This window comes from Phoca vitulina, unplaced genomic scaffold (genome assembly GCF_004348235.1).
Source record: "Phoca vitulina isolate PV1807 unplaced genomic scaffold, GSC_HSeal_1.0 scaffold30, whole genome shotgun sequence".
Lineage (NCBI taxonomy): Eukaryota > Metazoa > Chordata > Mammalia > Carnivora > Phocidae > Phoca > Phoca vitulina.
In genome coordinates, this window is record NW_022589733.1 from 6,129,394 (window position 1) to 6,139,686 (window position 10,293).

General features: G+C 41.8%; 1 pseudogene; it reads right to left on the bottom strand.

Annotated features, from left to right (window-relative positions):
- Positions 1 to 9,087: 9,087 nt before the first annotated feature.
- On the bottom strand, positions 9,088 to 9,758 carry LOC116644707 (annotated as a pseudogene).
- Between the last annotated feature and the right edge of the window lie 535 nt (positions 9,759 to 10,293).

Sequence of the window (10,293 nt, forward strand, 5' to 3'; positions counted from 1 at the left end):
ACATAGCAGGCAGACCAGTGGAATCCCCACATACAGACATGCAGTTTCCACAAAGTCAGTTGAATGTGCTCAGGGAGAAATAAAACAAGTTTTTAATAGAATATGGTCCCTACACATAAGCCAACTATTCTTTCTCAAGAAACTCAAGATCTAGTCAACTCAAGAAACCATGAGTCCAACACTTCAAGGTGAATATGGACATTCTGGACTTATCCAGGTCTGATACTGTATGCCCCAAACCAGATTTGCTATATGTCCTGGTGAGTTTAAAATATGTTTCAATGAAATTTTTGATTATACACACTTCTTGCCTTATATAAACGTATAGAGCCTAACCCAAGTCTTAAGAGTTAAGCCTTCTTTTGACATTCTCTTCAAGTCCACAGAAAGCCAACCTCTCTTTGGAGACTAGTGGAAGTATGTGTAAGGAAAGTGAGAATAACCATAGCTGGTGGGTGCTGTGATCTGTGAGGTAGACTCTCCAATTTACAGTCGGTTTGTTTTGTTTTCTCAGGGAATTGTCCTCTTGGCAACATTTTGCCAAAAAGTCAACTTTAGGGCCCAAATAAGCAGACTTTCTAAGAGGGAAATAAAGACCTTCCCCATCCTTCAAAAAAACACAGGAGAGAACAAATCCAAGATCAGAGCTATATAAATCCTGTGTATCCTGGAAAGATACAAGCTGGAAACACACACTGGCATTGGAATAGGGGCAGTTATGTAGTGAGGCTTTTACAGATAAGCTACAGGCATTTGTCCCTCCTGCACTGAAACGGTCTTTGGAGTCTCATTGGCCAAATGGACTGATCTTAACACCAATTCCTTTACTCTCTCTTGGCTCCTAGATTTGTTCACCATAGAATGAATTTGTTTTCCACTATGCCTCAAATGCATCTCATGACAGTTAATTTTATGCCTCAACTCACCTGGGCCATAGGGTGCCCAGATATTTGGTCAAACATTTTTTTTGAGTGTGTCTGTAAGGGTGTTTTAGGGTGAGATTAACATTTGAATTGGTAGACAGAATAAAGCAGATTGCCTTCCCTAATGCAGATGGGCCCCACCCAATCAGTTGAAGGCCTGAAGAGAAAAGGCTGAATCTGAGAGCTTGAGCTGGGGCATAGGTCTTTTCCTACCTTCAGACTTGAACTGACATATTGGCTCTTCTTGGATCTCAAGCCTGCTGGCTTTTAGACCAGAATTTACACCATTAGCATTCCTGGTTCTCAGGCTTTTGGACTCAAACTGGAACTACATCTTTGGATCTCCTGGGTCTCCAGCTTGCTGGCTATAGATTTTTGAGACTTCTCAGCCTCCATAATCATGTGAGCCAATTTCTTATAATAAATCTCTTTACACACACACACACACACACACACACACACACATATCCCATTAATCAGTTTCTTTGGAAAATCCCAACTAAGACATACTTCTGTAGCCAGAACAATCCTTGCAGTTTGTGCATCAAACTGGGTCTCAAGCTGACTACATAACATCAGAATAGGCTAGAATATGCTCTAGTAACAAGCAATTCCAAAAGCTCAGATACTTAGAGCCATAGTGGTCATTCACAATACACACCCATCCTAGGTCAATTGAGGAGGTCATGTCATTTGTCACTGTAGTCATTCAGGGTTGTAGGCAGATGGAGCAGCCACTCCCACTTCCCCCAAATCTTGCTGGCCACTGTGCCAGGGCCAAAGGAAGCTCTGGACAGTCTTGCACCACAAATGAGACATTCTAGCCTTGAAAAGACAAACATTACTTTCACTTACACCTCATTGGCCTGGGCTGGTACACAGCTCCATCCAACCATTAGAGGAACAGAAAGTGTAATCCTACCATGTGCCTGCAAGACAGTGAGCTGGAAATATTTAGGAAGGACTGCTCTATTCATCTAAGACATGACTCTCATTTCTGCTGTCTTCTCTAGGTGTCTTAAAAATCACAAAGCAGTCTATTTGACCAGATCCTATGAACAGCAAACAAACAAACATACAAAAACCACCTTGGACTGGGTTTTCATTGAAATAATCAGGTCAACAAGCAAATAAGCAAACAAATGTAAAACCCTCAGGGTGATGGCCCAAAATGTTTCTTGGATGCACTAGTTTTGCTGTTCCGTTGTAGAAAAGCATTAGTGTCCAAAAGGAAGTGTTGCTCCTTTCAGGTGTCTTTCTGTTCTCCATCCCACCTTGTGGACAATCACCTTTCCAGAATTCTTATCTTACAGTCTCTATTCTTGACCTGAATTCTCTTACATTCCCCCCAAATTTCTCTATCTTCCTTCCATTCCAAGAATTGATATTTTATTCAGGTGGGACATACCATTTATCTCAAGAGCATTACTACATAAATCATAGAGCAAGGCAATGGGGAGGGTAGCCTTAAAAATCAGTGAGAATAATTCCTTAAGGTTATGAAACCATTTCATGGAGCATTTGAGTGCAGCTGGGTCATACAAGAAAATCACCACTGACTCATTCCTTCAGAAGGTGAAAAGAAAAAATAGGGGTTCCTACAGCATAAAGCACATGCTTACTATTGACTTTTCCCCTATGGATAGCATTTTCCCAGAGAGTCATATTCTTATTTATTCATAAAGACGAGGGCAGAAATCAAAAGATAAATAGTATCTCTGGCCTTAACCACCTACCTCTTGATAAGTACAAATTGCATTTGAATTTCTCTTTCAGCTCTTTGATATTTGACATATATTTAAAGTAAATATCAGTCATATAGAACACCTGCATAATCTTGGAGAGGGTTATAGTCATGCAAATAATACCGCTAGATTAGGGACTGGGGGATAAAAGCAGTGTTAACTCTAGGTCTTAATTTGAAAAGCTAAATCTGTCACCTGTCACTCTAATTACACTAGTCCTCTGTCCTCCACAGGTTTCCTGATTACACATACATGTGTGGTGGCTTTCAATGGAAGGGACAAAGCATTTTAGAGAAGCCACAAAAGTGTTCTTGTCAATTACAGCGGCTATTAATACTAATTGTGCTTTAGAATTCTCACCAACAACAGCATTAGAGACCCCAATTAATATGCCACAGTTCATAAAGACACGATGGAACCTGAGGTGTTACTGACACCAGCCTAATAACTAGTCCGGTTGTGGTGTGAACTGGCTCAGAGTTAGAATTTTAAGTACCACACAGAAAAGAAATTAGCATTCTTCAGGCTCCTGTTGTAACGTGGGTGTATGGAGCTGGCTGACACAGCACAACTGTGGTTGGAGGTACATAAAGCCCCTGAAAGGGGAGTTTTGCTTTCCAAACCTTTTGAAAAACAGAAGGACCTTACCAGTATTGTCAGTCTGGGTGAACTTGTGCAGTTGGGTTGAACAGAGCAGCGTGCTTCACCTGGGAATGTTCATCTCTACGGTCAAACACCAAACAGAAGGAGAGTTACAAGGACTTCCAAAGGCCAGCTTCTACTCATCTAGAAGATAAGACTTCAAGAGTACAGACTTCTAGAAAAGAGGAAGGAAAATCTCTCTCCTTTTGTTTACGGAATTAAGAACTTGCCTTGGGGTGGGGGTGGGGGTTGTACCTGTAAATAGGTGCTTATTGTTCATACTTGTGAAACACACACACATACACACACACACCTGTTCTTAGCCACTCTCTACAGAGTAATGGCCCAACTTTACAGAATTTTGTCTCCATTCCATTGGTAGAGTTCCTCTTTTCACACATCTCAGAGGGCCAAGAGGCTGTTCCAGATGGTAAAATAAATTCCCTTCATTTAACTTGAATTGATATCAAGATTTTTGTGCAATAGATTTGGAAGCAGAGGTGACTGAGTTAGGGGATTTTGTTTATTATTTTCAGATCTCTGCTCTTCTTTGGCTTAAACCCTCTGCATCCCACCATGCACATCTCCCTGCACAGACATTACAATTAGGTACTTGTCACAGATATCCACGAATGCATGCGATCACACTCTCAACAGGTAAGGTATCACTGATTTCTTCTCTTGCGCAGCGATAAAGCAGAGTCAGGAGGTCGAGCCTAACACAGTTACTGCCCTCAGTAGCACGGACCAGTCATTTTACTGCTCTGTGCCACTGTTTCCTCAACTACCGAAAGAGGGTACTCATTACTGCCCCCACTTCCTCCTGAGTATGTGATAGGGAAGAAAGGATAGGGATGTCTTTGGAAGAGGGGAAAGGTATTATACAAAAATTGGATGTTATTAATCAACTAAAGAAGAGGTTTAAAACAAACAGTGGTGGGCGCACCTTGGGTGGCTCAGTCAGTTGAGTGTCCAACTCTTAGTTTGGGCTCAGGTCATGGTCTCAGGGTCATGAGATCAAGCACCGCACCGGGCTCTGCGCTCAGTGGGGAGTCGGCCTGAGATTCTCTCTCTCCCTCTATCCCTCTCCCCACCCCCATTCTCTCTCTCTCCCTCTCCCTAAAATAAAAAAATAAATCTTTAAAAAAAAAAAACAGTGGAGGAGGGAAGAGGAGAGAAAAAGACAGGGAAAGAAAGTATAAACATATTCATCAACAGAACCACCCACCTTCAGGGAAGCTCTTGGAAAATGTTGCCTATTCCATGGGATGTTGGTAGGTGTTATGTGATAAAAACATTCCACCTGGGTGGCTCAGTCGTTAAGCGTCTACCTTTGGCTCAGGTCATGATCCCAGGGTCCTGGGATAGAGCCCTGCATCGGGCTCCCTGCTCAGCAGGAAGCCTGCTTCTCCCTCTCCCACTCCCTCTGCTTTGTTCCCTCTCTTGCTGTGTCTCTCTCTGTCAAATAAATAAATAAAATCTTTAAAAAAAAAAATTCCAGCAACCCCATCCTGAGGCCCCTGATCTGGGTCTTAAGTGGCAGAGGCCTACTCTGGCCCTCTCTAAGCTATGCCCTTTTGGACAAGGAGGCCACAGGTCCGAGGGGACATGTCTACTCAGAACCCACACTGCTCCTTCTAGCCCACATTCTGCATACCCAGATAGCTCCCACACTCGTGGAGAAGCAACTTGGATGTGGATGCACAACTGGAGTGTTCACAGACATGTTTCAAGGGCTCCCTGTAGCGTGGGACACAACCAGTGGTGGGTACGGAAGACAGAAGAGACCATGAGCTGGGGGCCAAGCTCTCCCCATACAGAAGTCCAAGGTGTTCAAGAATTCTGAATTCAAACCTGGATTTCCAGGTAATTGGTAAGGTATATTTGTCAAGATAGTAGGATATAGTATATATTACATAACATTTTGTTAGCTTAATTTATAACTTAGACTATTTAGATGTTGGTATATAGGTTTCCCTTAACACTCTTTCAAGGCCCTGAAAATATTAGGATTAGGCCCAGATTCCAGGGTCAGTTAAGTTTGGGAAACACTGGGATAAATAGTTAAACAGACTTTTTTTTAGTGCAGGATATCTCAGAGCCTTAAATATGCATCATGCATTATGCATATCCTAGAAGGGATTATACCATATTTCCTTCATTCCAAAATGCACTTTTTTTCCCACATTTTAGCATTTCTGAAATCAAAATGCATCTTACAGTTGTAGTCAGCCAGAAAACAGCTGTGCCCGAACATATGCATTAAAATTTGCTTTGTGGCTGTCAGCGGCTTGGAAGAAAATCCCAGAAACAATAGTAGAGCATGTTTTTAAGAAATGTTGCAGCATCCAAACTCTGGTGACAGAGAAGAAGATACTTTGTAAAAAAAAAACCCCACAAACTTCAATGACTTAGAGTCAAACAAATGATCAGAGGGTCCAGTTCAACATGAGGGGAGCCTAAGCAACTTAATTTTGTTTAAATTTTCTTCTTTAATACCCAAGAGTGATTATGATAAAATATATATATCTACATAAATATTATAGAACTCTTTCAATAAGTAGAAAATAAAAATTCCAGGTGCTAGGAAAGAGTTATTTCATGGTTTAGTTGGCGGCAGTTTGTCTCTCTTGGTTGAGCATAAAGTAATGGTATGTCCTTATTTAATGGCATTTTAGATTCTATGAAATACAATAATAGGCAAAGTTTCCCAAATACCTTTGAATGGGGAGGGCCCTTTTTTCCTAAATTATTATACGAGATTCATGTTTTCTGAAGCATGCTTTGAAAAGGCTGCCTTAACACAAGGAATACTGAAATATAGGGGTTGAAAGGGGCTTCAGAAGACCCAAATCCCTCATTTTCAAGACAGGAAAAGTGAGGTACTTGCCCAAGATTACACAGCTTACAACTGGCAGGTATAGATAAGAACCAGCTATCCTGAGTCCTGATAGAAAATTTTGATCCTTAGATGAATTGACTCCTTCTGGTTTTTATCAAACTGGTTGTTTCTGTCCCAACCACAATTAGTGAATCCATAGTCTGTTCTTTTGTGTCTTGGCACAATCAAAATTCATTTCTGATTTGCCTGTCAATAATCAATTAAAAAAAAAAACTAAAAAGATTGACAAAGAAAGAACATTCATCCAGAGGTCCATACACCAACAGATTCAAGAAGCTCAATGAACCACAAGTTGAGTGCATTTAAAGAGAACTGCACCAAAATCCCATCATCAGATTGCTGAAAGCCAACTATTAGAAGAAAAAAAAAAATCCCAAAAGCAGCCAGAGAAAAGGAATATAGATAGGTTAAAAATAAAAGAATAGGAAAAAGACTTCATGTAAATGCTAATTAAGTGGGAGGTGAAATGACTTTGCTAATATTAGACAAAGTAGACTTCAGAACAGGGAAATTACCCAGAATCTTCTAATGACATTTCTGACATTACAGTATCATAGTATCTAATGTCTAATGACAAAAGGTAAATCATCGAGAAGATCTAACAATCCTAAACAGATATGCCCGATAACAGAGCTTCAAAATATCTGAAGCAAAAGCCAACAGACTAAAAAGAGAAATAGACAAATCCACAGTTACCATTGGAGATGTCAACAATCCCCTCTCAGTAATTGATAGAGTAAGTAGGGAGAAAATCTGTGAGAATACATCCAGATGCACAGCAATGCATGTACACAACTCTTTGGAGAAGCACAATTTGAATCTGGGCTTTGCCACTGAAAAGTAATGACATAGACTCCTGAGGTGCTATTTGATCTAGGGTCCTGTCAAGGGAAATAGTTGTCACATGCTTCTCAGCTTATGACAAGATTGAAACAATTCATGTGTCATTGATCATGGGCTCTCCACTTCTGCCCCAAAGCACTGAGAAGCTAAGAGGAACCTGTGTGGGGAGCTTCTCCTTGAATGACTATAATATGTATTGCCTCTTTCTTGGGGACGACAACCCTATTAGGACACAGAGGGCATAAAACATTCATACTCCCTTTTCTGTGTCATTTATCTCTAGAGAATGCTAAATACATGCCAGATAAATCCCCATGTGGTAGATGGATACAGTCATGGTCCCCAGTGAATTGTGCCTCCTTCTATCTATGCCCATGTGTAGGTCATCCCAGTGGGACTGTTGTCTTGGTCATGTGACTTCCTTTGGCCAATAGGACGGTCAGCAAAGATGTCCTGGGCAGAGGCTCAAAAGGCACTTGTGAATTAGGATTTTTCTCTCTCTCTCTTTCACTGTTTTTAGAACCCAGCCTCTATATAAAGAAGCCTAGGCTAGCCTCCTAGAGACATGTGAGCCCATTGACAGCAAAGCACCAATCACCAGAAACGTGAGTTAGGCCATCATAGACACCCAGCTCCAGACAAGCAACCAGAAGTGACCCCAGATGAGCTGGGCTAAAACCCAGCCCAGATTGCTGACCCACAGAATTGTGTGCAATAAAATGTTGTTTTAAGTTTTGGGGTGGTTTACTAGCCAACAATCAATAACTTGTTATACCCAAAGCACTGGCCAGCTCTGTACCAAGAAAAGCAGGAGTAGTAACCATTCCTCCGGCTACTCGAAGGAGAGACAGAAAATGTCTCATTATATTGCCTGGGACTTTGGGCTTAACCTCTCCTGACGCAGTCCCTCTCTCAGCCCAGCAAATCAATGTGAATAAAACACATGTGCTGGAAATCCCCTGATGCCCTTCTAGGCAGAACTTTTTGGTTAGGAAAAGAAAAAGAAACTTAATTTGAAGCTTTAATAACCTCCCAATTAGGTTGTTTCTGCTAGCATTAATATTTAATCATGACATTACTGTGACTATTTTAGAATTGAACTGAAATTAAGTATAAATGTTTGATCATAAATAATTTCATTATTAAGGATAATCTGTTATATATGTTTCTGTGCCTATCTTTTATTAAGTTTACTTTTCATGTTGACATTTTTAAGGGCATAATTGTATGTTTTTGTTCTTAGTAATATTGTTACCATATATTAATTATGGCATCATGCCAGGAACACTAGTAATGAACTAAGTTGGATTTTCTACTTTAAGAGCCAGCTATAGGCTCTCTCTCCTACACAACTAACAAATAGATGGTCAGCTTTGAGCTCTACATCGATTCCCTGAATTATTCTTTCTCTCTTTATTTGTGCATAAGCACCATTGCTCTTCAGTTATGGGAAAAATCAGTGAAAATGAGAGTGGGAGGGATGGTTATCTTTGTCCCTTTTTCAGGGGTTTCTTGGAGGCCACATACAGCACCAAAGGAAGGGTGTGTGTGGTAGGCAGAATAATAGTCTCCCAAGGATGTCCACATCCTAATCTCCAGAACCCATGAATAGGTCACCATACATGGCAAAGAAACTTTGCAGATATGATTAAGGACCTAAATTTGGAGAGATAATCCTGGATTATCTGGGTGCACTCAATGTAATTGCAAGGGACCTTAAAAGTGGAAGAGAGGCAGAGGAGAAAGTCAAGGAAGTAGATGTGACAATGGAAGCAGGGTTGGAGTAATATGTGAGAAGGACTCACCTCACCACTGTGGACCTTGGAGATGGAGGAAGGGGACACACATCAAGGAATGGGGGCAGCTTCTAGAAGTTGGAAAATGGGAGGAAATGGATTCTCCCCTAGAACCTCTGAAAATGACTGCAACCCTGATTTGAGCCTAGTGAGACCCAGGTCGGACTTCAGAACTGTATGATAACAGATGTGGGTTTGGTTTGGTTTGGTTTTCTGCTTCTGTTTTTTTGGTAGCACCAAGGTTTATTAAGCTGTGCCTTGGTACAGGTGCTGGGAATTGCCCATGGTGCTCTTGATGTTCTGCCAATTCTTCTTGAGCAATGACACCAGGAAATTAACAGCTAAGTGGATGTTGTACGTGAGCTCATCATCTGTCATCTTCATGTGGCCAACGGCCACTGCCAGACACAGCACCTTCTTCATCTGAGAATTTGACCATGGACTTCACTTCATCCACTTTGGCCACCATGTTCTCATTGAGGGTCAGCAAGGAATGGAACTTGACAGCCTTATTCGGTCCTGAGTCCAGGATTCATGGGCTCTGCTTGATCAGAGATTCTGAAGCCAAAAAGGCATCATACTTCTTGGTCAGCTTCTTAACTCATTTTTTATTCTTGTTGAGTTTCTTCAGTGCCTCAATGTCCATGTGGGGAATATCCACAGCCTTGGCCTCATCACAGCACTGCTGGCCCCCCAAAACACATATGGAGAACTTGGGGTGGGGAGTGGACTTAAGCCTGACGGTGCCCAAGAAGCATTTGTCTTTCTGAGAGTCATAGCTCTTCAAGCTGTTCTGCAGCTCCACCATCTCCAGCATCTTCAAAAACCACGGGCATTTGTACTGGTTCCCATGCAGGATTTCCTGCACCACCTTGTATAGGGTGTCACGGGAGACTTTGCTGCTCATGGTGCCACATGCCATGACCACTGAATAAGAGCTAGATGTGTGTTGTTTAAAGCCACTACATTGGTGGCAATCTGTTACGGCAGCCACAGGAAACTGATACAGGTGACATCCCCTGGGAGCATCCCAGTGGGATCTGGGCAGTCCCACTTATGAGCTGTGGCAGGAGGCAAGTTGTTTAACCTCTGTAAGCTGGCATTTTCTACTCAATAAAGTGAGGGCAACAGTGGTTACTTCATAAGGTTATTGGGATAATTAAATGAGGTAATTTGCATAAACCTCTTAGCACAGTGTCTAGCTCATTTTAAAGATTTGCTAAAGGTCAATTATTGTTCCCATTATTAAAACCTGCTGTGTCCCACTGTTGTTGTTCACACTTAGTTGTGCCCTGCCCTGGTAGAGGATCCCAGCGCCTGACAAGTGACCTGCCCAGCCTTCCTGGAGGTGGTGTGCACTCCTTGCCTCATTGTTACACTTGGCCCTGGGACTTCTTTGGCCAATGGACTGTAAGCAGACTCCAGCCAAGCCACTTCCAAGA